Raw genomic sequence first — 7,251 nt, forward strand, 5'->3', positions numbered from 1 at the left:
TCTAGTTAGATATTCTTTGATAGTGCCATGACTAATTTCCATTCTGTGAATATGGATAACAAGTAATGAACAGACAATTCTGGCGAGAAAATAAATAAATAAATGATTGAAGCAATTTGCATTCATAAAATGGCCTTTTTTATTTTAAAATAATCTGGCCAATTTTCCTTAATTCAAATTACATTAGTGTGTCTTTTAAGTGTTCGACTAAAGCTGAAAATGGTTAGATAATCTAGCATGTTCCCTTTCCCTGCAGCACACAGAAATAATTGATCACAACACATGTCTGTTTCTAAATTGCGGGTTATCTTAATGGGAATACTTTGGGTATTGCTAGAAGCCAATCTTTTAATGACATCCTCTAGGCTTAAGAGAATGTATGTTTCTCAAGAGTGGAAATAGATTGGATGAAGACCTCTGGCTGAACAAATACAACCTCTTTTAAACACAACGGATGGCCTTCCTTGCACTAAAACATGTCAAAACCTAATTTCTGAGTCTATCAAACAGCTTGACAGGGAAAAAAAAAATACTCATTTGGTTGCCATGACAAAATCCTGTCCTCCAAAATCTGAGGGAATAGAGAAAACCTTTCATCACAATGTGCCACAAAGGTGATCTGTGTGACTATGATGTGTTGGTGGAATGGCATGACTCGGAGGTTATAGAGAGTGATTATTCTAGTGTTAGGAGGCTTATGGAGTGATGGACAGTACCAGATGCGGCTAGAATGCACAATACGCCAGGCTGTGGAGATTGAGCTCCATTCTTTTAGACTGCATTTACTGGTGTGGTTAACAATAATTACAGGAGGTGGACGCTGCAGGTGGACTCGTACTAGAATAGTAAAAAGATTTGTTTAGAAACACTTGATGATTCATTATTCTGAAGTTGAACGCTGCATAAGCCGGGTGACTGAAGCACTACCTATGTTTACTGATTAGCCAGGGCTGGCTTGTCTTTTTTCCATTCTTTTCCCATTACTTACAGACTCACAGGCTTTTTTTGTCTTTCTCTTTTTCAGGTACAGCTTGAGTAAACTCTGAATTAACTGAGGAGAACTAGAACGGTTCACATGCTGACAGCTGTTTTTGTTGTTGTTTTTTACCTCCCAGAGTTTCAGATTCACTGAGCACATTCTCTTGACACCCAAATCTGGAAACAATATAAACTCATTTTAAAATCACTAGAGAAAAGCACTGGAGTTTCTGGACAGCTGATTTAGTGTCACTATCTACAATAGAACAGTAATGTCCCAATTCCGCGCTTTGGTCAGGTATCATTGATCAACCATAACGGGCACTACTCTGAGGGTAAAGGTGCCGCCTTTGCCAGTATTGATGAGTGTGTTCAATAAAGCAGATGTTAATTTGTTTTATTAATTCTTCAGTAATACCAGAGTTAACAAAGCCAGACAAGAAAGATATAAAACAACATCTTGTATAGAAGACCAGGAATTGTACTATATTTTCAAATTACTGCATTACTGCATTAGATACAACTTAATCAAACAATATTACTTGTTGATGTCAACATATTTATTTGTTGTAAAAAATAAAAAAAAATAATAAAAACATTGAAAATAATAAAAACAATAAAAAGTCTGCTTTAATATATTGTCTATTCTACAGAAATCTGGTGTTTTTTTCTTCAGACTTCATATAATCACTGTCTTCCCCTAGTGGCACCTACATTTGATAATTTACAGACAGTTAAAAAAATTTGGAATGAGTTTTGATAGACTGAGGTTTCATAAGGATGAAAATGAGGCCAAAAACAAACACCACCTGTCTCCAAGTTGAAATGCTTATCATTGGGCAAAGCATGAGGAATAAAAGCAAATCCATTATGAATAAATACATTTAATTCATACAGCAGAAAACTAAATTGCATATTGTTTGATTGTTTGTTTTTAATGTTTTGAAGAGTCTAATTGAAAAAAGTACTTGGGTGCAAGAGCAAAATCACATACCTTATTAGACGGCTCTGTGGAATACTTGATTCTGATTGGTCAATCACAACATTCCGAGGTATGTTATCCCTCGATAACGACCTGTAAAAATTAATAACACAGGCTCATCCGGGTAATAGCAGTCAGCGCTGTACTCTTGCTTGAACTATTTTTTCTTGGTGGAAGCTTTGAGTTTGTTTAGCTAATAAAATATTAAAACTCGATTTAAAATGGTGTAAAATTGTTTAATTATGTCATCCTGGCAGCTGCTGCCATTTTACTATTATTGTTTTGTATGCTGTAATGGATTATAACAGAACAAACAAACTGGTAAGGTTTTAAAACATTTTCATCTTAATTATTTTATTGCATTAATTATTTTGTTGCGAAATGTTGTGTAATACTTGATTTGACTGAACTGTGTCCCTTAAATGTCAGTTTAGTTTGAATTTGCTGCTTGCTCGCAACTGCTGTCTTCACAGAAGCTTTACGTTCAAATATTTCTCAAATCAATATTTTGCATCCATTTATTTACTTTTGTGGCAATAGCCGTGTAATAAGCAGGATAATGTACATCCAGCCTTTCGAACCTTTTGGGGAGAACAACTGGCTGGATGTACATAATCCCTTATATATCGGTGATTTGGCTGTCACAAGTCCACTTGTCACATGTATAGTTACATTGTATAGTTACATTGCAAGGAAATGATAAGGGTGACAGAGAAGGTTTCAGAATTAGAGACACACATCCAAACCTTAATTAAGGATAGTAAAAATGTGAGGGATATGGCTTTGGATGCGACTAGCTCAGGGAGACCTGTAAATTGTTCGGTTCTGGTTACAGAGCCTCTGTTGCAGGGCAATTGGGTGACTGTGAGGCACCATAGTCGCGGTTCTTTATCGCATAAAATATCCAGGTTTTGGCATTGGTTACCTGTTTTCATTCTTAATGAAGGTAATGATCGTTTGACCAGTAACATGCAGATTTTTTACATAATCAACCAATAGTGGTGCATGTGAAGGTGGGATCTACAGAGAATGGTCAAAGTGCTGCAAACATGTGTAGATATTAGTGTTCGACTTGAAGCAGGTGTATGACATCAAAGTACCGTGAGAGCCATTCAAAAGCACAAAAGCTCTCACGGTACTTTGTCGCACAACAATTGGTCTGCACAGCGCAAACAAAGCCAAAACATGGATATTTTAGTGAATCTAGAAATCCTGGCCAGGACGTGTCCTGGGAAAATGGCACGTTTGGTCACCCTAATTATACAGGTTCTCCCCACTCAGTGATGCACCCACTGAGAAACCTGATCAAAGTGCTCTAGTTATTGGTCATTCTATTGTATGGAACATAAAAACAGAGACACCAGCCATCATAGTACAATGTTTACTGGGAGCCAGAGTGCCTCACATCTTGGCAAATTTAAAAGCGCTGGCTAATGCTAAACGTAAATTTAGTAAGATTGATATTCACACCGGCGCTAATGATGTTCAACTTCGCCAGACATTAAAGAGGTGTATGAACTTGCAAGTACGATGTCAGAAACTGTAATATGCTCTGGTCCCTCTCAATGGCTGGATTAAAATGATGTTGAACAAATAAAAAACAGATATAATAAGGAACTGCTGGTGATTTTAATATTTAATATGATTTTAATATGTTGATAATGAAAAAGATGCACTGGGATCAACATTCACAGACATTTTGAACTCTATTGGGGTTAGACAACACGTGTCAGGACCTACTCATTGTGGAAATCATACTCTAGATTTAATACGTTCACATGGAATTGATGTTGATGGTGTTGAAATTTGCAACCAAGCGATGATACCACAGATCATTATCTAGTCTTGTGCAAAACTGTAAATTCTAATCCTTGTTACAAGTAGAACTATCACTTCTACCACAGACTACTTTGTAAGTAATATTCCTGATTTATCTCAATTCCTCAGCATATCCAATAGCTCAGAACAACTTGATGATGTAACAGAAACTATGGACTCTCTCTTTTCTAGCATTGTACATAAGGTTGCTTCTTTACGCTTAAAGAAGATTAAGGGAAACTGTCTGACACCATGGTATAATGAACACACTCACACCCTAAAGAGAGCAGCCCGAAAAATGGAGCGCAGCTGGAAGAAAACAAAACTAGAGGTATTTCATATTGCTTGGGGGGAAGTACCACTTCCTACAGAAAAGCATTACTTTTCATCTCTTTAAAAAAAAAAAACATATCCCCAGGTATTTGTTCAATGCAGTGGCTAAATTAACAAAAAATAAAGCCTCAACATGTGTTGACATTTCCCAACAGCACAGCAGTGATGACTTTATGAACGACTTCCAAGATTGATACTATTACAGATAAAATTGTAACCATGCATCCATCAGCTACAGTATTGCATCATATAGATCTATAGGGCACTATAGACCCCCTGATGAACAATTCCACTCATTCTCTACTATAGGAGAAGAATTGTATAAACTTGTTAAAACATCTAAAACAACAACATGTATGTTAGTGTCACAGGCCGGAGCGGACCACCAATTCAACGGGTCTCGCTCCTCCCTCTAACTTCCACCTCGAGGAGGTCCCACAACACCCCAATGAATGGACGGACAACCAAGATTAAAATGTAACAATTTTATTTGTTTAAAAGTTTGGGGAAAGGGGTAAGGAAACTTTAAAACTAATGATGACTCGAACTATTCTTTATCCACAAATACGGATTCCAGTCTCAAGAACACTCCTCTTCAGCCCTTCCTCGACAACACTCCACTTCAGCCCTTAATTTCCCGCCGACTCCACTCCAGGTAAGTTTAAAGCAAGAGCTAGGCAGTTGACGTGCAGGGGTTCTAGCTCTCAGGTAAATACAGAGTTCAATACACAGGTGAGTATTCACAGGGCTAAGCTGTTAGCGTGCAGGGGTTCTAGCTCTCAAGTAAGTACAGTGTTCCATACACAGGTAAGTATTCAAAGGGCTGGGCTGTTAGCGTGCAGGGGTTCTAGCTCTCAAGTAAGTACAGTGTTCAATACACAGGTGGGTATTCACAGGGCTGGGCTTGTTAATGTGAAGAGGTTCTTGCTCTTAGGTAAGTACAGCGTTCAATACACAGGTAAGTATTCACAGGGCTGGGCTGTTGGCGTGCAGAGGTTCTAGCTCTCAGGGAAGTACAGTGTTCGATACACAGGTGGATATTCACAGGGCTGGGCTGTTAATGTGCAGAGGTTCTAGCTCTCAGGTAAGTACAGCGTTCAATACACAGGTAAGTATTCACAGGGCTGGGCTGTTAATGTGCAGAGGTTCTAGCTCTCAGGTATGTACAGCGTTCAATACACAGGTAAGTATTCACAGGGCTGGGCTGTTAGCGTGCAGGGGTTCTAGCTCTCAGGTAAATACAGTGTTCGATACACAGGTGGGTATTCACAGGGCTGGGCTGTTAGCGTGCAGGGGTTCTAGCTCTCAGGTAAGTACAGTGTTCGATACACAGGTAAGTATTCACAGGGCTGAGCTGTTAGCGTGCAGGGGTTCTAGCTCTCAATGTAAGTACAGTGTTCCATCCACAGGTAAGTATTCACAGGGCTGAGCTGTTAGCGTGCAGGGGTTCTAGCTCTCAATGTAAGTACAGTGTTCCATACACAGGTGGGTATTCACAGGGCTGGGCTGTTAGCGTGCAGGGGTTCTAGCTCTCAGGTAAGTACAGTGTTCGATACACAGGTAAGTATTCACAGGGCTGAGCTGTTAGCGTGCAGGGGTTCTAGCTCTCAATGTAAGTACAGTGTTCCATACACAGGTAAGTATTCACAGGGCTGAGCTGTTAGCGTGCAGGGGTTCTAGCTCTCAATGTAAGTACAGTGTTCCATACACAGGTGGGTATTCACAGGGCTGAGCTGTTAGCGTGCAGGGGTTCTAGCTCTCAAGTAAGTACAGTGTTCAATACACAGGTGAGTATTCACGGGGCTGGGCTGTTAATGCGCTACTCACCACTGAAGATATTCAGAGGTCTGTATTCCAAGCAGATACGGGTTTAGTCGATGACTGACGGCTGGTGGGCCTTACAGGTGAAACTGCAAACAATACTGGGCTTCCCGCCCAGCTTGACAAGGGGGCACACGGGGGAGGATCGGCTGTTGTCCTTCGAGGGATTGCTGCGTGGGCAACGACATCCAACCTCCTCCAGAGGCGCCTCCAACACGTCCGAGCTCCAGCTTACTTAAGGTAAAGACTGTGGTTGCCACCAATACACTACTCCTCTCCGTCAGGCCTCTTCCTACGACCAGGGACACAACCACGGACAAACACCACACACCACAAAGGCACTACAATTCTTCTCGTGTGTACACTTCAATATAGCAGCACTCACCACACTCCACACACTCAGTGAAAGAAGATCGGTGGTGTATTCCCGTTTCGGGCTCAGAGTCCTGACAGGGCGGGTCAGATGGACAAAGGCAGGAGGGCAGACCACAGCAGGCAGATATATCGTACACCGGAGTCTCTCCGTCTTTCCCAGCGGTCTCCAACGCAAGGCACTACTATCAACACTGAGTAAACACACAAGCACTGAGGATTATCAGATCAACACAAGAGGGGGGGGGGGGGGATTTTCCACTGCTACGGAGAGATATGCAGTCGGAATCCTTTCTTAAAGGCGGTTAGTCTCCCTCCACATCCGTCATTCACTCTCCACATTATACAAGAAATGTTCGTAAAGTCTTCACCCACCAGTGCACAGTGTTGTCCTCTCCCAACACGAATTCAATGATCTCCTTCACTCAGGGGCCTTCCAAACGTAGGATCGCTCCTTCAACTCAATCCACAATAAGAGGTAAACACAACATACAAAAGGTCGATCACTTAACTTCCTCCGCACTTCCAATATCCATTTTCCTTGGATTCTCCGTTGCAGCCCGTAAATCGCAACATCCACGCCACACCAGCCACTTCCGTATCCCGTGGAACAACAGGAGAACAAAAACCTACTCCTGTTCATAAACCAGCCCCTTTTATATCACTGCATCCTTCCCGATCCTCCAATCGGTATCCAACACGTCCTCTTCCCACACCTGACATGTATTTTGGATAATTTCCCCGCCTTGGGCCAACCGGAACAGAACTTATGTTTCACTTAAATTGGTCCGGGCGGAAATATTTCCCACACTACAGTTCCGCCCGGATTAGTCACCCAGTGACATCCTCCCCCGCCAAATCGTTCTAGTCCCTAGAACGTGGTTGTTCAACCCAATCCCCATACCTCTCGGGGGGCCGTCCTTGGTTCTCTCGTTGGGACCGTCTAG

General features: G+C 41.5%; 1 long non-coding RNA gene across 1 annotated transcript; it reads left to right on the forward strand.

Annotated features, from left to right (window-relative positions):
• Nucleotides 1–4,489: 4,489 nt before the first annotated feature.
• Nucleotides 4,490–5,466, forward strand: LOC127970699 (uncharacterized). The gene is made up of 3 exons (XR_008156669.1): nt 4,490–4,880; nt 5,182–5,270; nt 5,346–5,466. It is a non-coding gene; the product is annotated as an uncharacterized LOC127970699 (long non-coding RNA).
• The last annotated feature ends 1,785 nt before the right edge of the window (nt 5,467–7,251 follow it).

The sequence above is a fragment of the Carassius gibelio genome, chromosome B13 (genome assembly GCF_023724105.1).
Source record: "Carassius gibelio isolate Cgi1373 ecotype wild population from Czech Republic chromosome B13, carGib1.2-hapl.c, whole genome shotgun sequence".
In the NCBI taxonomy this organism is placed as follows: Eukaryota; Metazoa; Chordata; class Actinopteri; order Cypriniformes; family Cyprinidae; genus Carassius; species Carassius gibelio.